The sequence below is a fragment of the Protopterus annectens genome, chromosome 7.part0 (assembly GCF_019279795.1).
Source record: "Protopterus annectens isolate FY-2018-M chromosome 7.part0, PAN1.0, whole genome shotgun sequence".
Taxonomy (NCBI): Eukaryota; Metazoa; Chordata; order Ceratodontiformes; family Protopteridae; genus Protopterus; species Protopterus annectens.
Window position 1 is genome coordinate 1,249,923,852 of NC_056739.1, and position 27,480 is coordinate 1,249,951,331.

Consider the following 27,480-nt stretch of genomic DNA (forward strand, 5'->3'; position numbering starts at 1 on the left):
AGTCTGCTAATCATTCTTATTTCCTGACATACTGTAAACTCTCAGTTAACCGAAACTCAAACAACCAGCAAAAAAATATTGAAGAAATACAGTACAATTTTCATGTGTTGCACTTTCTGTTTTCCCCCAGAGAAACAAACTTTACGTTTTTAGAGTTTTAGATTTTTAAAAAGGAAGATAGGAATAAATTCCCTCTCTCCTCAAACTGAGAGGAATTCAAACCAAACAAATAGTATAGGGTACAGTATTAGTCAGGCCTATTTTTAATAGTAACTCTCAAGAAACCAGAAACTACAGTTATCCAGCATCTACCAATCCCCACGGGTGCCAGTTAACTAAGAGTTTACTGTATTTTAGTTTTCAGCTGTGAAAAGGCGGTTTCAAATTTACCCAGTTTAGCAAAAATCTACTCATTAGAAGTACTAAGTTGCAAAGTGATTGACCTGTACAATCTCAGTATTCCAGACCTTTTTAGCAGATGTTATTTCAGACATCTGTGCTTCTTTTTTGCTTATATAAGATAGCCACACCCACTTAAATTCCTAATAAAGATTACTATCTTTAGTCAGACTACTGGGAAATATCCTGACCCATATCCCCTCTGGCACAATTCTGTCACTTATACTTTGTTCAATAAAGATAAGTTTAGATCACTGCACTGGGATTATGTTATAAAGAGCTCAGTCATACTGCTGTCCGGGTTGATTTCTTCCAATGACATGTTTAGAAATGAACTGAAAAGGCTGAAAAACTTTTTTCTACAAAGACAATATATGATTCAGAGTTTGTAAATGGTATACTTGAGATTTACCTTATAACTTCTTATACCAACATCAGTAGACTCTGTAGAGTGAAAACAGAGTGGCCGCAAATGCAAGTTTCACCAGTGCATCACCATGGCTTGGTGCTGATTCCAAGAAAATTAAAAAGATTATTTAAGATGACAGAAAAAATTATAACAGGGAACCCATACAATTAAAACTGTGTATGATGCATTTGTTTTCTTCAATAACAGAAGCAACAACCTAGAAAATGTTCTGAAACGTGATTGCATTCCTTTAAGTAGTGTCCTTTCTAGTAAAAGGACTAGTGCCTTCCTGGGTGGACATTGTTCAGGGTCAGCATATCAACAGTGGTGCACATGCTGCCCCCCTAACCATTTGAATAAAATGCATTTTCTTTGCAATTGTTCAAGATGTAGTAATTCATACAGTCACATAATGTAAATGCAAACCAGTATATGCAAGTAAACTGAAACAGACTTTTTCCAAACAAATGTATAAATACAGTGATACCATAAGAACCAAACTAGCCACAGATGCTTTTTATAAGCACTATGCTAATTGTTTTAAATTTAGGAAGATAATGTTTTTGTCACACTCTGCTAATTGTTTTAAATTTAGGAAGTTACTGTTTTTGTTGCCCTCTGATAACTGTTTCAAATTTAGGAAGTTACTGTTTTTGTTGCCCTCTGATAACTGTTTCAAATTTAGGAAGTTACTGTTTTTGTCATCAATAGTGTGACGTTAAATTACAAACAGGGTGATGTTGACAGTATGCTTGAACTGAGAGATTTACACTGATGGCTCATTTTTAATGCTGCCTATATACATCAGTCTAATGATTCTCTCTATATTAAAAATGTTCTTAAATCAAAAGAGTACTTAAAACATTAACAGCAACTTTTGAGTACAAATCTTTGGCTATGATTGCATTTTTATATTACATTTTTAAATGTGTCACTGGTTTCAATTTTTATGTAAGAGAAAATTGAAGTGGAACTATTTTGCAGTATTTTACTGTGTGACATTATCAGGTGACACGTAGAACTTGCTATTTAAGCTGCCTGACTTTACAGAGAATAAAAGTGTTAAATTATCATTTTAAATTCTACATTCCAAATGCTGAATTTAATTAGTACAAAATACAGACCTAATGGTAATAATACACTATGCATGATATTCAGAATCCTTGCACGAACACTTACTGGTATCCACGCTGTCCTGTCCATGAATGAGTGTAGCTACACGGGCGAGGCCATTTATCTTAACACCAGAAGTCCATGAATAAGTATAAGCGTATTAACTATGAGATGTAGGTGCGAAATTATGAAAAGCGGTGTACACTAGTGAAGTGTTCTTTTGCCTGTTTCAGATTCTTGGTCAAATTTTCATGCCATATGCAAATCCACTGTAAAAAGCATAGCAGCACTTATATCATCTACTTTGCAATCCATGTAGATGCTTGCTAACCCTGCAAAAATCAGTTAAGTTGTTCTTTCTCTGCCTTGATCCTTTGTTCTATACATCATTGCACAATCACACAAAAAAGTTTCATGTGATCATCAGTTACACAACACCTGAAATCCTCAGAAAAAAACTTGTATGGCACGACCCCAATAATGATATACACATGCAGAGTCCTGCCAAGTAAAGTTGTACTGAAGTAATATTTGCACAAACATGAATGCATGTCCTTTCATTAGCCACTACCACATTCTTGTAATCATAATTTTATCAGTGACACTCAGGAACCTCCCAGTAAAAAACACAAAACTTCTTTGCCACTTCAGTACTTTAGATTAAAATCGTTGCATTTCTACCATGCATGCACAATCACTAAAAGGAATCAAACTACATTTTCTCAGTGATCACCAGTTATTTTCACTATTGCTGTAATTTCTCAGTTTTTAAATGATAGCTTATTCTCCAAAGTCATTGCAATATGTCCATCATATGAATGAAACAAACATTACTTGAAATGAATTTGATTATCTTACCTTCATTTTGAATTGTTTCATAATAATTGCCCATATTTCTATTATTTTTCTTACTTTGCAAAGTCCACAGTTTCCTAAATAATTTGCCACATAACTCCACTTATCCCAAGTTAATATGGTGCTGTTAAACTTATTTGCACAAGTTCAGGGTCCTTTATGTATTTTGTATGCAAATGAGACCCTTTTACATTTGTCTGTATGAATCACAGTACTATGCCAACATCTAAGGTGTCTTATCCACATAACAGAACTCCCCTTAATGCCTATCCACAACTGTTTGTATGTTTCCATAGCCAATGTGAATGTCGTCCAGTAACCTTCTTTACAATTTGACATAGCATTGCACTTCATGGATTACCACTACACTCAGATAAAACTGTGAATACCATCCCATAGCTTAAGATGTGATCAGCGCATCAAAAAACTTCAAACTTGGAAAAACATTCTTAACAGAATATGCTTGCAAGACTACAGCTCAGACCTGTCTGCACCCTAATCATCTACAGGCCTTATCAGTTTTCACTACCCTACAGTCACCTTAGCTAACCAAACTGGAGCAGTTTTATAATATAGCACACCCACACACATGCACACACACAGACACACAGACACACACACACACACACACACACACACAATCACACACACAGGCTCACACACACACACACACACACACACACACACACACACACACACACAATCACACACACATGCACACACACACACACACACACACGCACACACAGGCTCACACACACGCACACACAGGCTCACACACACGTGCACACACCCGCACACACACACATGCGCACACACAAGCGCGCACACGCACGTGCACACACACGCACACACACACATGTGCACACACGCGCACACACACGCACGCACACACACGCGCGCGCGTGCACACACACCCTGCCCATGGCCTACTCTCACTACCCAGATTACTTTTATTTCCTTCCTTTCCTTCGCACACCCACACACATGCACACACCCGCACACACACACATGCGCACACACAAGCACGCACACACACGCACACACACGTGCGCGCGTGCACACACACCCTGCCCATGGCCTACTCTCACTACCCAGATTACTTTTATTTCCTTCCTTTCCTTCGCACACACATGCACACACCCGCACACACATACATGCGCACACACAAGCGCGCACACGCACGCACACACGTGCGCGCATGCACACACACCCTGCCCATGGCCTACTCTCACTACCCAGATTACTTTTATTTCCTTCCTTTCCTTCTCACAGATTTTTCGTGCAGTTATTCATTCAACATGTTCTAAGCAAGTCTCCACTCTAATAACTGTGGAGGAAAAAATGCATTAAGCGGGGGTCTTGGGGCCAAGTAATAAGGGTTCCAGATGTCCTGAGGTTTTAGAGTTTCTTTAAACAACCCTTTTCACCCAGTGAATGTTTAAAAATAAAATATGATCAAAGAAAGAAAGAAATGTAGCCTTTACTCTTCAACTTTCCTTTTCCTGCACCCTTTCAACACATCCTAACTAACCAACAACTGCACTGGAAATAATTAAGTTAAGCTGGGGATCTGGAGGCCACTGCTTTCTCAGAAGCTATGAGGTTTCTAAAAGCTCTGAGATTAATTTTTTAAATGGCCTTTTCATCCAATAACTGTCAGAACAAAACACCATGATTACAGAAAGAAATTCTGTCTTACTCTTCAACTGTATAATGGATGCTTTTTCCTGCATCCTTTCAACACTTTCTAACTGACAAAGACTAACTTGTAATAATTAAATTAAGATGGGGGGCTGCTAGGCACCCAAAACCAATGGGGTTATAAATGTTCTGAGGTGCATTTTATAGCTTTCCCCAACCTTTTGATCAAAAATCATACATACAGATAAGATTTTTTTTTTATTTCAAGGTAGAAATAAGTTGTATCCAAGTTCTAATGTTCAAAGCTGACCAAACACCACTTCACAATAAACTTAGAAGACAAATGCTTGTGAGGATACATTTATCATATCTAGGAATAGTACCTGCCCCCCCAACACCTCAGAATAGGTAGTCACTTTCTGTGTGTTCCCCTCAGATGTTAAATTGGGATTAAAATTAAAGGCATAAATGCTTGACTGTTGTTGTCATATTTATATATAGCATACCTCATCACGTGCACACTTCTGACATCAGACTGGGACAAAACTGAAAAAACAAATACAACATAGCATGTTTGCTACTGGACGTATATAAACATGTTTATTAACTCTTCCCCAAAAGATTGTCCTCTGTATATGCATCAGATGTTTCATTGTCAGAAAAATGAAAAAAATAATGATTACAGTAATATTTCCAACTTATTACTTGTAAAGACAGTAGAGTGCTCTTATACAAGCTATAACAACCCTTCCTGAGCTCCTTTGAAGTTTGTGAGGAAAGTTAAAGAAATAATGATCACAGTGTCCTGAGCCCCCCCCCCCAATACAAGTACAGAGAGACCTTCTGTCTACACCTGTGAGCAGAGCTGATTTTAAACTATGTGGGGGTTCATGGTAGAGGCAATTACTAAGCCCATGTCAAAATCCACTTGTACAGCCTTGATGTGTGGGGGCTACTAGCCCCCAGAATTCTGAAGGTTTGGGTATTCTGTGATGCATTTATCCCCTACTTTTTGGACAGGGGAGTGTTAAACTAAGCAAATGGCAACAGGGTCAGTTACTTTCATCCAGATAACTCCCACCAAGCAGTTATAGCCACTTTGGTGTACAATTCAGATGTCTAATCATGACAAAAGAGTATGACCATATAATATATTTCTGTTTTGTTCCAAACAGTTGCCACACATTAAAATATTGCATGTTGCTTCACACAATCATATTAGTCCTGCAAAAACAAAATAATAAGCAAACAGCAGCAGGCAGCTAGTTACTTTCCTCCACAGAAGATATGCACAGAAAGAGAAGGTATAATTGCTGTGGCTATCAGGTATACAGTTTAGTAGTCCATCTTCTCACAAATGCACACTAGTCTGGATAAGCCAGATAGTAACTGTTTAAACTGAGAAAACAAGATGGTCAGTTGCCTTCATCCAGCTAACCCCAACCCCCACCCAGCAGTTACAACCACAATGTCTGATGGCTATGAAGTATTATTTTGATTCCACACATCCCTCTCGCCTCTCCAGCTTTGTGCAGAATATCCATATTTTTAACACACATTATGGTCTGTTCCTCATAAAATTTGTAGTTTTCTGGCAAATTGCTGAGGATTGAAATCGGTAAGTAATGAAATACATTTTAGTTTCAGACGCCATATCCTTCAAAAAATACATGCTAATACAAACCCTGTTATTCAAGCAAGTTTATAAGTTTAAAAGAGAAATATTTAAAATCTGTCCCTATTTTTCGGCCTTCATCCCCTTCCCCATAAATTTAGTCTAGATTTCTTGCTAAGATCTTAAAAGATATACCTCCACAGTCTACATAATTTCCCACACATTAAGGTATTCCAATCCAAGTTGCTCCATACCAGTCCCAAAGATAGGTCAATATTGCCAAAAATATCTGGTTGATCACTGCCAACAGCATTGTAAAAACAGTAATGACACTTGCCACACAGCACCATTTCTCTCATCTCAACTGTCCACACAAAATTCATCTCAACTGTCCACACAAAATACAAATTCTGAACCATTGCCCAAAATATCTGGTTGATCACTGCCAGCAATCATTGTTGTAAAATTAGCATGTGCTCTTAGACAAATGTGAAAATATTTTAAGAGACACCAAAATGTTTCTAGAGAAATTACATACTAGAATTGAAAGTTTATCAGATATTAATGACTTTGCTCATGTTACTATGGATATAGAGTCATTGTTTACAAGTATCCCGAATACATGGGGCATTAATATGATTAGAAATTTTCTTACAAGAAATAATTGCTTCACCAATGAAAAAGTACAACTTATATGCAGTTTGTTAGAGATTATTCTGGAAAATAATGTTGTATATTTTGAAGAACAATTCTTTCTGCAACAGATCGGCATTGCCATGGGCACACCATGTGCAAATAGTTATGCTAATCTATCTCTTACATTCTGGGAACAAACACATGTCTTTTCTGATAAGAATCCATTTATTAGTCAGCTTTTATGGTATACACGTTTGTGGATGATGTTTTTATTATGGAAAGGCAATATATCTGAGCTTATATTATTTATTAACTATTTGCATACAACTACTGATTTTCTGAGATTCACATACAAATTTTCTACATCTGAGATTGATTTCTTAGATGTACATATAATCAAATCAGAGTTGACAGGTTTTACCAGCAAAATTTTTCACAAACCCACGAATAAAAATACACACCTTCACAAAACCAGTATGCATCCTAGACACATTCCAAGAAATGTGCTCAAGGGGCAGGTATACAGAACATTAAGATTACACAACAATGATAATGATGCAGTACTAGCTTTGAATAAATTGAAAACTGATTTTTTAAGAAGAGGATATCATATGGATGAAATAGATAGAACTATTTCTGATGCTTGGACACTCAGGGACTCTAAATGTAAAGCGTATTTTCAATCTTCTAATTCTATTACGTCAGATAGCAGTAATTTGAGAAATAATACACAAAATAATAGCATTAGAGCGGTTTTTCAGTATGCTAGTAATGTTAATCAGTATACTAATATTATTAAACAACATTGGCACATTTTAAATGAGATTCCTTGTTTACATTCTTTCATTGGTAATGCACCTAGTTTCAGTTTCAGAAATAATCTAACATTAAAACAACAATTGTGTAATAAAGACGTCAAAAAAACTACCTATAATTCCAGGCCTTAAAGGTACTTTTCCTTGTAGGTCTTGTACTGCTTGTATACATATTCATAGTACTACACCATATATTCATCCTGTTAGAAATTTTACACTATACTCTCATTCATATGCAGACTGTAAAACCACAGATGTTATTTATTTTGTTTCTGCCAAATATGTCATGCCTTCTATATAGGAAAAACAAATAGAAACTTAAAGGATAGAATATTGGAACACATAAGAGACATCAGAAATAACAAAACTACTAGTGCGCTTGCTCAACATGTTTTAAACACTGACCCTTCACACTCTTTCAAGTTCTTTGTTTTACAACATATACATAGAAATGTGAGGGGAGGAGATATAGAAAATTTCACAGAGAGCCGAGAACAAAGATGGATTATCAAGCTCAATGCTGATAGATATCCAGGCTTAAATGGTTGTACATCACTGGTTCCATTTCTTAAAGCTAGACGCCTTCAACACAATTAATTTTTTGCATAAAATAAAAATATATATATACATATATTTCTTTTATTAAATATTTTGTATTATGCACTCTTTTTTTATATATATATATATATATATATATATATATATATATATATATATATGCATTTTTATGAGATTATTTAATTGTTTTAAATTAGATATGCATAAATATGAATATACTATGCATTTTTATTTATATGCATTTTTTATATATATGCATTTTTAATGAGATTATTTAACTGTTTTAAATTAGATATGCATAAATATGAACATACTTTACATTTTTGTATATATATTTTATATTCATATGCGTATTTTACAATATTCTTGTCATATATGCCTTTAAATTTTCAAAAGTTGTATGATGTCACTAATTGGAAAATTTTTTTTGACTGAGAGTGATATAAAACAAGCAGTTGAACAGTTAATTCTTTGTCTGATGAAGCAACGAAGGTTGCGAAAGCGCTCACCTCTCCTTTTTACTTTGTTTAAATAAAGACGTTATTGTGTGGTACCCGGTATAGTGTTTTCTCTCAACCTACAAAATAAGTTTGTCTAAATTAACCTACAAAGGAAGTTTGTCTAAGTTATGTAAGTTAATTATAAATAATAATAATTTTGATGAAAATTTTTGGAAATGTTTAGATACTAGTAGATTAAATGACTCATCTGATAAGAATAAAATTGTATTGTTTAAGTTAATTAGTCTAACCTCAAGTTTATATTGGGAAATCTTTATGTAGAAATGTATACACAGAGTATTTGTCACCCCATATAAAATCTCCAAATTTACTAAAGTGACTTGTTCAATCTGCTGGAGATGTAGTAAAGAAGTAAAAGCTGATTGGACCTATATGCTTATAGATTGTGAGAAATTAAATGTTTATTGGGAAGAGATAAGCAATTTCCTTCAAGGACTGTGGTGAGATAATTGTATTTGACTAGATCAACAATACTAATGAATGTTCCAGTACCATTGCTTGTAAAAAAACAAACATCAGAAATGTTTGGAGTATTCTTGCAGTAGCTAGGAAAATTATGACAAAAATGGAAAACAAATTCACTTTTTATGTTTAAAGAATTTTTAAACTTAACAGCAATTCTATGTAAAACTAAAAAAGAAATGATCAGAATAAGGTCTGCAAATAATATCAAGACATGTAGTTAGTAAGATAATCTTAAAATGTTGTTAGCGAAATACCAATATAATTGACTGGTTAACTGCATTAGATTATGGTTTAATGTGCTTTTGATATTATGTGACATTATGTGTAACACTGAATTTCTTCCTTTCTTTGTATATATTGTAATATATAAAATGTGTGTATTAAATCAATGTTTTTAAACAATATTACTTGATAGCTCTATCCAGACCTTGCAACAATTCACTTAACTATCGTAGATCAAATATAATCACCAAAATTCTTCATACATTCATCACCCTAGTTCCCATAAATACAACTTCTTACTAACCTCCATGGCCTTCATTTAAAAACACTCCTTCAGAAAGGTCCTTACTTAATCACAGCATTGACAAGGTAAGGTGCAGGTCGCAGTGTCAGCAGTGTCAAAGCTGTTTCTTCTTCAAAAACTGTCCTGTCATAATAAAAAGTAATATTGATAATGCTCTACCCAACAGAGGCAAATAAGAATATCTTGGACTAACTTGGACCTCTCACTTACCTTTACCAAGCATACAGATAGGGTCATTAAGATAATCTTTACTCAACTCAGTCTGTGCAATAAGATAGTCCATGTTCTCTTACTAGCTGTACATCACACCCTGGTCAGAACCATGTTTATCCCCAAGGCTAAATACGACTTCTCACTGTTGACCTTACATTCCTGTTCCAGTACACAAACCATAGACTGCTGTTAAATATGTAGATTTGTTTTATCCTGAATCCTCGCAGCCTTCATTATGACTAGCGTTAACTGGCTACCCTTAAAAAGCAGAACAACTCTTCTTAGTTCCCCAGATTTTAAAATCCTATTACAGGGCTTGTATGCACCCATAAAATATAAACAAAAAAGACAGCAAACTTACATCTTAGAGAGAACAAGGAAGAAGCCATCTTCCTTTTTCAAGGCCATGTTTTAAAACCACTATTAGTTAAACAGCATTCTCTAAAATTAGCCTTTCCGTATGAAATAGTCTCCCTCCCGAAGTCAAGCAACAAAAAACCTTGGAGCTCTTCAACATAAATCTAAAGGAACACCTTGCAAATGATGCAGCCTGCACACCTACTTTCATGACAATGATTAAAGCATCCCCATCTAAGTGCCACCACCTACGTGTTTTCTTATTTTGTTATCAGTTTGTACATACTATCAAAGTGTAATGCAACTATTTTTTTCCTATTGGTATTCCATGTTTATATATAATTGTCTACCTGCCACATGGCCTGGCTTGTTGCTGAAAAGCATTTGCCAACTATCCAACTTACCCAGTTATCAAACTGCAATAAATAAATTTGTTCTTCACCACTACATTACTGTAAGGCTTGATTTAGCATATTATATACCCTGTTAGCTAATTCATTTTATATATTACTACTACTGATGCATTTAACATGATGTATTCTTTCACATTGTATATATAAAAGCTGCTTCAATGTTGATGCAAAACTTTCCTTCCTCATATCACCATTGGTAGATAATGAATTCTAAAAACAAATAATGCGCAGCACAAAAAAAAGGACATCTATTCAGTGTCTGCCATGTAAACAACATAACAAAGGTCTGCAGTAGGATGTACAGCTATTCAAAATTTATACTTAGACTGTTATGGAAATATAAAAGTCTGCCTGTTCTTTCTGGGCTATATAAAGATACAAAATGTGCACACTTACATACACACAGTCACATATTTTTTTCTGGATTAAGGAGTTATTCTTTTTAATATTACATTGAAAAAATATCTAGAACAACAAAAAAAACTCTGTAAGCCTCACCTGTGTCTTATTTCTCTGCTTACATCCATGATCTCACCCTCTCAGTTAATGCACAGTGCCCATAACCATAGGTGAAAAGGGAGGCATAGGATGAAACTTCTGGTTTACTTTGCAGCCTTTGATTGCATTCTCACTTTATCATCCTAGTCCAGTGCAATGCTTCACACATCTGCTGGCCAGTTTCCTGGTCCTGCCTACCTTCACTTGTGAATATAACCTCAAGGTACTTAAACTGACACACGAGTTACATATTTGTTTCTCACCTATTGAAGGTAATCCATGACATGTGTGGTAGAAATTTCCAGATGGCCAACATGAACAAAACAACCTGTGCAAATTATAAGACTACTTGCCAGAAAAAACTATTAAGTCTATAATTCTTCAGGGCTGGCATTTGAAGCCAAAGAAATGCTCTCAAATGAAACTGGCAGGATTTTAGTAAACGAATCCAAGTACACTTCCTGTGCGATATACATAGCACTACATTTATTATGTAAAAACTTAATCAGAGACATGCAGTAAACAAAGCTTGGCATACCAACCCATTGCAAACATAAAACCATGATAACTACTTTGTCACACAGTGTAGCATCCCATCCCCTGTGAATTATCTAATGATATGCATATCAGCAAGGTTAAAGCCATCTTCAGAACCAGAAAGATAAAGAACCCAAATAAAGCCTGTTTATAATAGTCTGTCTTTTTTAAAAAAGTAAGCAGCAATAACATTTTGAAATCACCTTGGAGAATTCACACTAACTTTTAAAACAAGCTACTGAACTCACTGACAAAGGGATAAAAGGATGCGCTGTACTGATCTTTAGTTTTTAAAACATGAAAGTTTGGCATCGTAAAGCTTCATTCTAACCCTATCTATAAATTCCATTAGGATGACAGAGTCTCAACTGCATTGACATATCAGCAGAAACCAACCACAGACACTGCTGTGGACTGCATCACTTCTAGTGAACTAAATATCATTCTGAAGACCTTCAGGAGCTTCCCATTATGCTTTATTACATACACATCTCCTTTTTCTCACAGATTAATCGCAGACAATGCAAAGCAGAAAAGGATCACCACATTCAGAGCTACAAAGGCCATGTGTCTTACGACAGAGGATGCAATCTGAAGCTAGCAATATGAGGCATTGACCAAACAGAACTCAGTCTGGCAGTGATAAGAAATAACGCAGATCAGAGGAAGACAGACTAGAATGCACATTGCAATATGTTTTCTTACACTGTTGTAGATTTCATGGAACACTGTACTGCACATCTTTATTTATATATTACTGTGTTGTAGAAGTAACATGTTTGAGTGATAAAAGAAACATTATTCTTAAGAGACATTAACAAGACATAACCATTTTAGACTTATTTGCTTAAGATGAACTGACTCAAAACTTGATCCATATTAACAGACATTTTGTATTATGCATACAATTCTGTGGAAAAAAAAGGGATTGCTTTATGGCTTATATTCTGTGAGGAGATAATTAAGTACCAGTTAAACAAAATATGGAAACTATCATCATGTGGGCACTTAGGAATCCAAAGTATATGTACTCCAATATAAGGAAGTACACTGTGCAGTTCTAAAACCTGTTGTCAGCAGCACAAACACTGTTTAATGATTTAAAAAAGTGATTTATCATCAGTGTTTCTCTGATAAACATGAGAAGAGTTATAACATTTTTTATAAACCACATGACACAGAACTTACCACTACTTAAGGTACAGTTTAAAAATGTGGGTCTAGAAAAAAAGCTGTGCTCCCTCATTGATAAAAGAGCAAATTATTTTCTGATGTATCTTTAAGAAAACATATCCCATGTAATATATCATGTACACTGCTTATAATAAGCACAAAATATACATCAGTTTCAATATTTATTTTTATTTTAAATAACAATGCAAGTAACATGCACTGTTTTATGATCATGTAGAAATGTAGAAACACAAGCACAGTTGGTGGTAAGTAGTACTAGTGTTGTGATCACTTTTTTCTCTCACCGCATCAGTAACCCTTGCAATGAATCAAGACCATGATAGCAGGAAAGGACAAGGTGGAAGAAAATGAAGCAGAAAAGTGCGCCTTCATCAAAAGAAATGGCAGAAAGTTTTTTATATTACTGCCACAGGCAAAAAATCTATGGGGGTTGCTTCCCTACTGTAGCCTATCAGGGGCACAAGGTACGGGCAGAAGAAATGAAGAGGTTAAACAAATAGCAACCCTTACTTTACATTAACAGAATGAAACAGGACATCATTTTTCTGTGTCACATGCCTTCTGGGATTATGTGGTGGATTCCCTCTCCACCAACTCCAGTACTCTATTCCATGGGGTCTGCAGTCCTCTGTGCAAAAAAGTATCACTTCACAGCATTTTTTCTATGCCAGGGTACACAGCAGAAAATTTGGCCTTCATATTTCTGCCAGAGAACCACTTAATGGCTGTAATGTATAAGGGAACATGTACATCTAGGTCCTTTCTTATTTAATTTTTAGGAGTTAATTTGACTGGACCACAAGCCTGCATTCTTAGCCATAATCTAGTTACAAAAAAGCTAGCAACTAAATGAATATAGAGTAAGAAAAAACATAGCATACAATTACAAATTACCATCTGAATTTCACAGTAATCCTAACAACAGTGTCACCTACCAACAGTGAATAAAACAAACATCACTAAGGCCCAGCTAGGAAGACAATTACTAAGTTATAGATACTAGCTATTGTACAGTAATACTATATCTATATTGTGTATTAGAAAATAAATATGATTTTCATTTCATGGTGGATGTTTTACTGCTAGGGAAACACCTGATAGCAACAAACTATTTCCAGGTCATTGCCAAAAGGGATAGAATGCTTACGGCAAGTGTACTATATAAATTACAGTGCTACATGAACAAAGAGATCTAGTAATGGAATTGAACTGTTATCTTCAGGTCAATGATGGGCAATTTCCAAGGTTCAAAAACTTGAAGCTGAGCATGCAAGTCAGAAATATTAGTCTTTAGCCAACAGGAGGCAGCTAGCCTTGCAAATGTAATACAGTGAGGCTTCCCTTTAGGAAAACTGACTATAATTCCATAGTCTTTTTAAGGCCAGATTCAAACTTTTTGTGTATTGGCTACAGAATTAAATGGCATTTAGGGAGATTTGTTATATGGCACAGCAACTCCCTGACTAAAGTTAGATACAATACTGATTGACCACTATAGAACAAGCTAACAGTAAAACAACAATTAAAACTGTTTCACTGTTAAACTGCTTCTGCACCCTCATAGCCCCCTCCTACTTAAATATATGAACTACCACATTGTGCCTTGTAGAAGAAATAAATAAATTTGCAAAAAATACTGCACCCTTTAGCTTTACAAAAAAAATCACACATCTGTTAATCCTGGCACTCCAACTAATCAAACATCAACCCAGTGTGAATCTTTTTGAAGAACTCTCTTGTCATCTGTAGATTTACAGAAGATGCTAAAGAAAGAACGTGTTTTATGATAACTTATTGGACATACTGAGTAAATGTCAATGAAGAATACAGCCATAACGTCAAGTACTTAATCTGATTGTCTCTGGACTGAGCCTTGAGATAGCCTGGACAGTGGCTAAATAATGAAATTGATTCCAACTGTAAACACACTGAAGGTCTTTTCATACAGGTAGTTTTTAAACCACCAGTGCAGCAGATAATGTTGTTGCCTCACAGCAAGACGTTCCTCGGTTTGATTCTTGGCTGGGGTGCCTTCTGTGCAGAGTCTGCATGTCCTCCCTGTGTTTGCATGGGTTTCCTCCAGGTGCTCCAGTTTTCTCCCACATTCCAAGGACATGCAGTAGGTGGATTGACACTCTAAATTGGCTGTAGATGTGAGTGTGTGGTGTGGAAGAACTACTATGACTGGGCTAGCCACATGGCCATATAAATCTTTGCTCTAGATGATTGTCACTGCTGAAGTGACTACCCAAGCCCATGTGCAAAAACAGAAAAAAGGGGTGGATGGATGGAGTTTTTAAACCTCTGTAAGGCAGTTGGATTTAAGTCATACATGTGCACTTCACTTAAAAGGTTCAAAGGTTGAGGAGATTACTCTACAGACTATTACAAGCCTATCCAATAATCAGAGGTCAGAATCAACCCTTGTACCTTCTATCTGTGATGTAATACAAAGACTTTAGTCAGGTTAGTAAAAACAACCCCTGTGAATTCCCAGTTATCTAATACTGTACAACCTTTGTTTGTGAAGAACAGCAAAGAGGTAATGATTTGGTACCTTCACAAACCCTCATCCGGTCTTTAGACATTTATCTGTAGCCTTCTCAACTCTGCTTACTATGGAAGGATAAATCCTTCTCAAGTGCCTTAGAGAGATCGGATTAAAAAAAGAAGCTTTCAATTGTAACTCTAGTATATTTCACTGCTCCTGTTTAGACAGATGAATAATAATAAAAGCCTTCCAGAGATCAGAGAAGATGATAGTCATTGCAGGAATGTAAACATAAAGAAGAAATCGTGGAGGTAAAGAGGTCACAGGGTCTGATAACTATGGAGTATAATCCATCATGGCTTGCTATGTTACTGACTTACCTCTGTGATAGTGGCTTTGTGAATATCTCTGGAGAAACCATATACCTTAGTGGAAGTATAGTCATAGTGAGTACCTGAAGAACAAGTGTAATTACTCAGTTATGCAGGAAAAAAAAAAAAGTAAAGTGTATTGTGCAATGGTGAGTGTGGATGCAAGCTGCGCATACTAAATGAAAGTAATCCTTTGTTTTTTAGCTCACACATCTTTCAGGATTTTCAATTAAAGCAAAGTGACTGCTTAAGAAAGGTTGCTTTAGTTCAGTTTGTTAAGTCTTTTGCAGCAATATTCCAAAGAGGCCATATAAGAATTCATGTAATGTACGTCTTCCATGCTTTTTTTTTTTAAAAATCAAGTTTTTTTGTTATAATTATCCTCTCAACTTGTAAAGTGGGTTTTCTTATTCTAAAACATTTAGATTTTATGTTAGTTACTTCAATGAACTGTATTTATTAATTTTTGGGTTTACTGTATGTTGCAAAACTACCCAATTACTTCCTAATTCCATGTCACCCGGCTCTGCCTTCTGATGATGTATTAGAAGGAAGAAACAGTTTGTAGTGGGTTGGTATGTGTTCTGTTGTCTGCATAAGATTTTATTACAAAGTAACCAGAATGCAGCACAATTAGTTACTCTGTCAGACAATAAATAAGCCAGTTGTATTCAAGTGAAACTTGGCAAAGATAAGACAAGACAGGATACTTCATAAGATGTACATTGCTTAACATACACTGTAACAAGGATGTAACACTAATAAACTGTTGTCTACCAATAGACTATAAAGGAGAAAACTATGGATGTGTGAATCACCTCCGTGACAACCCTACTATACAGTGAGGTGGCATGCTATACCGTTAGGAATTAGTCCCGAATAGAAAACATTTGAAATAATTTGCACATCTGTGAAGATTAAGGTGCAGCAAAACAATTGCTCCATAGCGGACAATGGTTTACTGCAGTGTAATAGACAGCTGCTGACTACACGCCATGTTGAGCACTAGACACCTTGCAAAGAATGCTGTCACGTTCCATCTTACTTTTCTTACCTTTCACTTGAATATAACTGTGCTTATTTATTTATTGTCTGCCTGAGTTACTGAAGTCATACTTTATTCAGGCCTTATCGGACCCATCACTGACTATAATGCTTCCTTTGGCAGGTACCTGACCAGGCATATGCCACAGTTGGAAAGCCTGCAAAGTTCCTTACAAAGAGAATCCACGGTATAAACACATTAACAAAGTCCTGTCTCTATATCTGGCCTCCTACAGGCATACAAGGCATCCTTGGATTCAGCTCTGATGGACCTTTTGCACATCAACAAAGTAAACAGCATCAGAACCACTAATTCAAGCATTTAATTTTTTCTTGTGACATAAATAAGACATATCAAAAAGACAGATACAAGTCTGAATATCCCCATACTCTGGAACAGGCTCCACATCTATATGAAGTAGAGTCTATTTAAGCATAACCTTGACCACTGGATGGGAAATTGGAAATTCACCCCAGGTGTCACCCCCATGTCTCTGACAGACAGAGGGAGACTGTAATGTCCCAAATATCACCCCCATAACCTCTAGAAAGTTCTTAACTAACATTTCTTTGATAGAAAAATAACATACTCCCCACCACATAAACTCTAGAAACTGCCTAACCAACGTACCCCCTTCCTAATAAATGCCCATGATTCATAGGGGCACAATTGTTTTGGCTTGCACAGCTAGATTTATAAAGGCCCTGGTGGTCATTAGCCTAGTACATACCTATGTAACTATAATCATAGAATGCTAGATATTACAAATGCTGCAAAGTCTCCAGTTAGGTATTTTTTTCCACAAAGAAATTACAGAGTCATGACAACTTGAATGGTAAACCTTACAAGATAACACTGAGTCACAAAGCATAAACAGCGCGCAGGATAGCTCAAAGCATCTACCCACTCCCACATTAATGTAACAGAAAGTACTGTTTAGACCAAGAAGCTGCAATTCAGACTATGATATACATAGGCACTTGCACTGCCAACTTTAAAATGAGGTACCTGCAGCAATTGGCCCAATCCTAAAAAATCCATATGTTAAAGGAGCCCAGAAAATGCATGCAACCCATAGATCAGCGAGAAGAAATAATAAGGTCTACATGAAAACTTCCATAGCAAAAGACTAGAAGTACCCACACATTCAGAGTAGAATAAAAACAGGTTTCCCAGCAGTCTGTCAAATTATAAGCTACAAATGGATCAAATACAGTGAAAATGTGAGAAGTAAAGTAGTAAATATTTGAAAATAATCATCATAGTGCAAGCAGTCATATGAAAACTGCAAGTTGGTTTGTACCAAGTATAGACCATAAGCAAAGTAAAGGCATAAGAAAACAGGAAGGTCCAACTACAATGGTGTCTCCAGCATCACTGTTAGCAAGGAAAAGAGCAGGCCAGCCAAAGTACCCATAATCAACCATCTAATGCTATACTGTTACATAAAACTTAAAATCCTTGTTTTAGTGTTGGACATTGTGACTAATAATAGTTTAGCATTCTTCCAAAATACTATGCAGATTTAAGTATTTTACTTTAAGATACAAAATGAGTGAAAATTCAAAATAATAGACTAAGACTTGGTATATGTCTAAAATTACCTAGTCACATGCATTCACACTTACAAATCTTCCTTCATGCAACCAGATCATAAACTTGAATTTTGCTTAAAAATAAAGACAAAGAAAGAGAGACCATTGTCCCTCACACCAACTTAAATTGGTAAATGTATAAATTACATTTTTTTTCTTTTTTACTTTATTATTTGTAAATGTGAAATGACATCTACCAAAGGAAACTAACAATTTTAAAAACCAGACTTTCCCCGCTCCTAATTCATGTGCTAGTGTTCGGGAAAAGCAAGCAGCTAATTTTGAACGCAGTTAAAAAAAAACATATATGGCACTAATCAGATTGCCATTCTACAAAAAAAGTTGACCATTTTATTTTAATAATTCCACCATAGTGCAAACACTATCAGATAAGGCGCAAAGCAGCATTCATATAACAATGTGCCAAATAAAAAAATAAAAAAGCAAGTCCAGAATTCATCCTCCCTCCACCCACGGCAGGAGACAAACTGTGACACAAAGAGAATGCGGGTCTGCCATCTGGTTCCACAAGTTCTGCACTTGCATATCACATAATCATTATTAAGAAATCGCATTTATGGGAGTGTTGTTACTAGAGGAAATATCAGCAGTCACAGGTAAACACTGCAGCATTAGTTAAATGGAACTCTGATGTCTGACAAAACCTTGAATGGCTTTAAGCTACTAGTTCTCAGTACATAACAAAATGATGCATTCTAAAACTTTTGCATTAAACTTTAAAAGATAACAGTACTGCTTTAACAATTAAGACACAACATAAACGACATTGCATACTTTTTGGTTATCCAGTATAGTAATAAAACAAGAAGCTAGGATTAACGCTTTACTCTTGTTCGTACCTGATCCCGTTTCTCCTGTTTTGAAACAGTCATTTCTTAACATCCAAAATCAGAATGTCAAAAAGTTATTGTTACATCTGTTGTTAAAACAGATATGCAAACAATGAAACTTTAGTTATGTTTTAACACTAAGCAGTTTCTTAACTGTGCATGCAATATTTTATAGTGCATTGTATAAGAATCGTAATAAACATAAAAGTTTATTTAAAAAAAATAGGAAAACATTTAATTTACCCTCTTCAGCCAACAGCACAAAGAAGTTAAGGGTTTTCAACAGATTGACTTTATGGGGCTATTACAAGGACAATGGGTCCAGGAAAAGACACTTGAAATCTGTACTGGCTGATAAGATATTATAAGTAGTCTAATATTAGCACACACGTGCTAAATGAGGTAATGAAAGCATATTGTACTGTATATGTATGATCCCCCCATGAACTGGACAGAACTCATAATTAGAGTAAAAGTGTTCCTGTGATATGTTTTAGGCACATGAAATTATAAATTATAATATACTTTTAAAGACAAAAACTGACAAAACTGCCATTATTCATTACAATTTCTTTCTTATGGTGGTTATATTCTACAGACAAATACAAGTGTAACTATATGCTTATTAAAAATTGCACAATATCTGTTTTCAGAACCTAATAGGTTGGTTTAATGAGGTGTATGTGTTAATTTCTCTGGCAGAGTATAGAATCTCTTTTCTCATCTTGATAAAAGTTAGTAACTTGGACAAACTACAAATGTCTTATTGCCTACAACTTATTCCTACTCCAATCAATTTACTTACAATGAATGGGATGTACTACACTTACCTTGTTAAACAAAACAGAACAGAGAAATGTCTGCTTATGCAGGTGTGATTTTTTTTTCCCATGACATCTCTACAAAAGTGAAAGTCTGCCATCTGCAGGGGCAAAAAAGACTAAATGTGAAGATGCATTCAGCTTTCATAAAGCAGAATATGGCCATTAATCTGTTGTTACCTCTTATTCTGCATAGATATATATATATATAGATATATATATATATATATATATATATATATATATATATATATATATATATATATATATACACACACACAATACTGCCTGTGACTTACCCAGTAGGACTTTTGTAAACAACAGGATTAAACAACAGCTATTAAGAAACACTTATTCAGTGTGCTCTTATGTTCCTTAATACTATAACTGAAAAACTGAAAGCAGTTAGAGCCAAAGTGCACTGTTGTCAAATATGAATAAAATAATAATAAAAAGCACCACCAGTGAAACCTATAATCCATTCCCTGTTAGTTCAGAATACCAAATATACAGTATAGTATACTCAAATGAATAGTAAAACTATTAAAAAGAACATTTTAAGTTGTTTTAGAGTTAACCAGCAGTCATATTCAAGTGCTTGATTCCAACTACAGTGCTTTTTTGTATGCTTATTTTATGTTCATTCTGTATCTGTTACATACCTTACCAATGCCAATGTACAGTAAAACAAGCTGACCTGTAAATGCGGATATATACCCATACCCCTATATATCTGTTATGTGTCACTTGTGCATTGAAACATCAGTCATCTCATAGCACTTTGACCCATTTAAGGGAGTCACAACCCATCAATTCACCAAAACAAGCCTTATCTTTGGGCCTGTTGTCTCAATGAATTGATTGCAGAAAACTTGACTAAAACCAAATCAATGATAAACCCTGCTCATATATTATCTATATATACACACAAAACAGAATATTATATATATAAATCCAGAGAACTGTTCTTCACAACTGTTTTTAGCAACAAAGGCAAGAGTAGATGCCATAAATATGGCCTATATAGCTATTTCTACATTGCGGGGAAATTCAGAGTAAACAATCAACCAGTATGTTTTTTGTACACATATAACACAATTATTAGTATATATAACTACATACGTGTATGTGTGTCTATATGTTATATTTTGTATATACATAAAAATACACATATGTATACTTACATTAAACATGCACATACCTGCAAAATATACAGGGTATGCGTACATCTAAATAACTGGGAAAGCCGAAAGACACAAACAAACAAATGTACATGTAAATACATCTAACCTGCATCCTGTATACACCTAAAATGTCATGTTAAGAAACAGGATTTAAAGTAAAAAGTAATTAAACAGCAAATTTAACAACATACCTGAAAATAAAATTACATTAGTCCTAAAGTTGGACGAATGAAACATAGTGGGGGGATCCTAAACTACCGTTAAATGTATACGTATATGATGAAAAATGTAACCCATTGCTGTGACAATGCTCTTGCATTAAGACACTGTATAAAAGTCAGCAGACAATGCACGGCAAAAAAATTCAGCTGGAGTTAGTGAATATATGGTTTTACATTATCCATTATCACAAATACTAATTTTTTCTTTATCATCTGAAGAACAGAAGAAAAGTCCATGGTATTAGTCTTTGGGACTACAATGATCGTCTTCAACTTTTATCTAAACTTGCCAAGAACTATGTGCTTGATGAATGCAAATACGTTAGTGCGGGCTTGTGTGCATGTGTTATATATATATATATATATATATATATATATATATATATATATATATATATATATATAACTTTTACTTTTATTAAACACACAGACGGACACATATGTATATATACATACAGAGAGAGACATAACACACGCACATTTGTTTGATTGCTGTCTGCAACTATCAGGACCCATTTCAGCCAGAACGCGGCAGGTCACCTAATGCACAACAGCGGTTAAAGCATAAACACACATTTTACAGTGTACTGCAAGCTAGCTAACAAAATGCGTTAACTAAGGGATACAGTGCAGACTGAGCTGTAGTTAGTGCATACATGCACATTGTATTGAAATTGGTTGGCTAACATACGATGCAATGTGCAGGTTTAATTAGTGCTGTGCAGTATACAATATGGTATGAGTAAAAGTAAAGTAACACCCACATTTATACACAGCTTGTAAACTGCATACCATTTTTATAATTCACCATATCATTCAATGGATGCCGCCAGAAACTTCAGATTTCTAAACAAACTTCCCATGCTTCTGTTACCATTTCATAGTATGAGTGCACTTTGTTTGGCGTCCTGTATGCAAATACGTCAGGTTTCATTAAAGTCTCATATTCGAACCCGTTGCACAGCTGCTTGGGCGGGTAATGATGTGAAACAATTCATGACCGGAAACACATTTATCTGCTTGACACTCACCCATGCCGTGTTTTTAAGCGTGTGAAGCCTGAACACTTGGTGCCTTATTGCTTTTGGGTTGGCCACAATTTGCCCCCCTTCAAAACTGAATTTATATTTCATAGCTTACATGCGGTATGCCTAGCTTACACCCTCAACGACGTTTTAACACATTTTTCAAAACAGCTTCTACAGGAGAAAAGCACAAATCGAAAATATCCAACAGAATTATTGATTCCTCAGTTTTTTTAACAGAATGCGTTCTTCGCTTCCCTTTGACGTACGTAGGTAATCAATGGGGTTCAGTAAGTTCAGGAAGACCAGCTTGGCCGACCCATCTGCCAATACAACAATGAGTAAACACATAGTCAACAATCAGGTGACACGGTGGTCGCGAGCTGACACGTGCCAAGGCACCCGCCGGCCTTCTCAATCTCGCTCAGGGCACGAAGTACCAACAGCATCGTTCCAGTCACCCGCATTGTCCTTCTGCAATACTCACAGCGAAATCTATGCTACAAGCAACATTTCATTAAGCTGCAGTAAGCACAGTAAAATTCGCAGTGTGCTGTGCATAACAGAGATACAAACTAGAAAGAGCAGCAAAAGTAGCCAAGTAGCTATCTCCATCCCATCTCAGTAAACATCCAGTTCAGTGGTATGAAGTTAACTCCTGTCTTGACTGCCCTGCTGCAGGAAAAAGATGAACAACATAGCTGGACACACGTTTAATTTTCTTCAAAGCTATAGAAAATTACAGCACAAATGCATAAAGGATTCATTTTCGAAGCAAGAATGTGACCGCAGCGTTTAGTCTTACTGCTAGATAAAATAAAAAAAAATTACGGTAAAGGGCGTGTGAACTTACTAACGCAAAATGGGTCGTTTTGGTACAATTAAAAATCACACTTTCAGCGGAAATGCAGTAACGTTATGGTTAAAGCCAAAATGGCTAAATGTGCCGGATTTCCAACTACGCTATCCCTGGATCAGCAGAACACTGCCTACCTAGAAAGTGGTTGCAGCTTAAAAAAATCCAGTATATCTTCTTCTCAATATGTTACAACAATGCAGACACTAAGGTAATCCCTTCGTCTTCTAAACAAGAAACTGTCGAACGATGTTAAAACGTATATTATTAGGAAGTGGCAATGCTTATCTTCTCTAAGACTGCCTTGTTCAGTAAACAAGCACCATTTTGACCTCCCCTTTAAAAATAAAATACCCTCTAGCCCCCCGGCGGCTTGAACCTTTGCTCTGGATGATTGCCACTGTTGAGGTGACACCCTGACCACATGTGCAAAAATAGGAAAATGGGTAGTGGATGGATAATCACAGCATAAAGGTATTTTAACGTTGTTCTTTCTTTCAGCCCTCAACAAACGCCAAAAAGTTGCTGCAAACGCCTGGAAAACACACATGCAGCATCTAATAAAACGCTACCACAACAGATTGCACCCTCTTGCGCAATTTAAAGTTGTGTACACACTGTGTGTAACACACACACACATATTGAATGTACAATACCTTGCACTGCAGTGAACAAAATAAAACAACCAATCGGTTAAATGGAAAGTTTTAATGATATGTTGTTCCTTTTCAGGTGTTGACTCCACAGCTGATAAAGTGCTCAATGATCCAAATTTCTGGCCTGAAACCTTTTAAAAGCCATAATGAAAGTGTGTGTGCGTAGGCGGAAAAGTCACCAAGGTACCACAAAACTACAGCACTAGTAGTAATCTGTCTTCTTAATAAACATCAACCACGTGCAAAGAATAAAGTGCATTTATCCCATTGCTATGAAGTCAATTAAAGCAAACAGTGAGAGCAGCTCGCGTCCCAACAAATCGGGAATAGTGGAGACAGGCGTAAATATAACTTTTAACCATGATTACCATCTCTCTCTCTCTACATATATATATATTTGAATTTCCCGTCACACATCATTTGCCATCACTCAAAACAACCTGTTGCTTCAAGAGTATGGGATGTGACTTAATAGTCAGTTGTGTATTTAGTAATCAGGCTGAAGATTTTAATTTTAGTCCGATGATGCACGTGCATACCAGCAACTAATGTGTTTTTTTTCCAGTATACAGTTTTTTGTATAAAGTGACAGTTCATTTTTGATGCAGATCCTAATGAGACGATTGCCGTTTTCATTGGGAAACCAGACTGACAACTATACTTAAATTGGGATTTTTTTACCTGACCCAGTACCGGGCAATTTCCCAACTCTAGAGGAGAAGTGGCGTGGAACCCCAAAACCTAAGTAATCTAGCACTAAACACTACCATGTGTTAACCACCCCTTGAAAATGAAAACTTCCACAAGAGCACGGTGATTTTTTTAAGGCAAAGTCAAAGCTGAGAAGTTAGATTTGCCAGGGCAGCCACAAACATGAACGATCAAGTCACTGTTATTCACAACAAGGTGCGGTGGTTAGCGTTGCCGCCTCACAGCAAGAGATTCAATGGTTCGATCCTCGGCTGGGGTGCCTTCTGTGCGGAGTCTGCATGTCCTCCCTGTGGTCGCGTGGGTTTCCTCCGGGTGCTCCGGTTTCATCCCAAAGACATGCTGTAGGTGGATTGGACACTCTAAATTGGCCTTAGGTGTGAGTGCGTGCCTACTGTGGAAGGTTGGGCGCCGGGCTGGCAACTCAACACCGTAAAACTCCACTGCCAATCATGAGCGGACAGGTGATCCGCTGTGGCGACCCCCTAACCGGGAAAAGGCCGAAAGAAGACAGCATAAACTCTGTGAACAGTTGCCTTTAATAGCTGAGGTATCCCGGGAACCTCTTCCATTGCAAACCACATATACAGATGCACTAATTTGCTAACATATTCATGACAGGTCAGCCAATATGTGTAAAATAAAAGTACTGCAATTGCTCTGTCCCAGGACTTCCAACTCACCTTTTATGAAGTGGTGCTGTACCCCTGTCTTCATTCACCTTGACACATCAATGCACACTTTTATCCCCCATCGACAGCAAGTGCAGTCCAAGCTGAGAAAGCAACAGCGTAGCAGAAGGAGGTCTAAAATCAGATTATGCCCTAGGTTGTTCCTGCCTGCTAAGTGCCAGCTGAAACAGAAATGTTTCTTCTATTTGCCTTTGCTCCTGCTGGTGATAATTCCTGAACTCGGAGCACGCGGACACTGACAGTTCTGGCTCCCCTGACTTGCTGCTTTCCGGCCAATTAAAATATAATGCCGCCGCGACCCACCTTACACGAAACTGACGTCACAGGCACAAGCATTGCCGCTCGTGCTCCAGTACTGCGCACCCTTGGATGCAGCGCGTATATTGGGTAGCAGACTTTTCATCCTTTAGTGTCACATTCTTCTACTCAGTTGGGGTACCTGTACTTTCATCATTTGGTACTACCTGCTGTTAATCATCAGTTGTAGTCTTGAAGCTGTCCAGGCAGTTACTCATCCAGCACTTTTTATGCGTTCCAGCCAACGCAAGGCTGTTTCTAAAGGTTGTGAGGTAGCTGGTATCTCTGTTTTTAAAAAGTAGTGAATCTGCCGATTCTGTTTAATTATTAAAATTCTCTATAATAAAATGCACAATTTCTAAAAAGCTGGTGCTAGGTTTCATTTATGTTTTACATTCAGCTATCGTTAAATCAAATCTTCAATAGACTCACTCGAACAAATGAATAATACCCTTAATTTATAACTAAAGCGCTAAGTGTGACGCTTAAGTATGACACAGAAAGTGCAGAAAAGACTTAAATTTCGTGTAGCCGTTTTTATGAATGTTCGCTTTACATTTATCATTTGGTGATATGGACTGTTGTTAACCTTCTTTCTGTAGACATTTTCTCATAACTTCATAGGTTAATAATAGTGTGTTGATCCAGAGGACCGTTAGTAATCTAGCCACAATATCCCAGACTACAGATACCCATTGAAACGACTAATTTACATATAGTTTCAACTTCTTTCAATTAGGGCTTAAGGGGTCAGAGCACTCACCCTTCATTCACGTTATGGTTACCAGGGGTCAAGGAGCTACTTTCCTTTATATCCAAAGGATGTCTATTCAATAAAGAAAATATTCTCTGGGATATATATCTGTCTCACTAGGAGGTTCTATTTATGTTTCTGTTGTGATCTCCTGAGTCAGTGTTTAGGGTGCTGTAACTTTGCAGAAGGTTTCTTTTCATTTTTTTTATTTTATTTACTGCATAGCATATACCAGAGGGGACATTATACTCGATTATGGACGATAACTTCTTTAGATCTAGAAGAAACACCTCTGGTAATTCGTCTAGTTAGAAACACCTCTGGTAATTCGTCTAGTTAGGTAACAGGATTTCCTAACAACAGTGGATACATGGTGATTAAAGAATAGTTCATTGTCAATGAAAATGCTCAGGTCCAGAAGGACTGAGTGAACTTTCAAGGGAGTGTCATCTATATGGTAGGTGCATGGTTGCCCAGTTTTGCCAAAGGACACAATATTGCATTTCTTGGCTATTTCGTTTTAAAACATAGTCCAGTCACCACATATTGTTAATATTAGTCCCACCTGAAGAATGTGGAGGTCAGATGAGTATTTACTAACAGTTTCAAGTTTGCAGTATTTTATAATTTGATAGTTGAAATGGAGTTAGAGGGATAAAATATCAGGTACATCCTCTTACTGCTTGATACTAATTAATTAATACTGCTTGATTTAGTGAGCTCATTTGTTTAAGTCAGCTTTGAAACCTCCTTTCAGAGAGAATCTAAGACACAAAATACTGAATAACAAGTATGCAGCAAGTGAAACAGAACCAGAACAATAAAAAAACAGTGGCTCAAGAGGTTGCTTAAAGCTGGAAGGCTGAGGAGAATTGTTCCAAGCCCATGCCTGGTGCTTGGATTTGTATCCTTGTACTGAGACTGCAGTGCAGTAAGTGGAGAGGAGGAGTCACACTCCAGAGGTTTTTTAGATGACAAATTAAAGTGAGGTCCTCTCTACCTGAGTTGTGGGTAGCTCAAATGGATGTTAAAGATCCCATGGCCATGGCATTTAGAGGAAGGTAATTTGCCTTTGTCTTGACCAGATTACACCTAGTCAGTATGAATGTTATTTCAGGTCTCTTGAAAATACTTGGACTAACCTT

General features: G+C 36.3%; 1 protein-coding gene across 1 annotated transcript in view; it reads right to left on the minus strand.

Annotated features, from left to right (window-relative positions):
- Window positions 1-25,523, minus strand: part of MEGF11 (multiple EGF like domains 11) — a 4,956,374-nt gene extending 4,930,851 nt beyond the window's left edge. Inside the window, exon 1 of the mRNA XM_044077861.1 lies at window positions 25,276-25,523. The gene's annotated coding sequence lies outside the window, so the exon portion shown is untranslated. The remainder of the gene's footprint in view (window positions 1-25,275) is intronic.
- Between the last annotated feature and the right edge of the window lie 1,957 nt (window positions 25,524-27,480).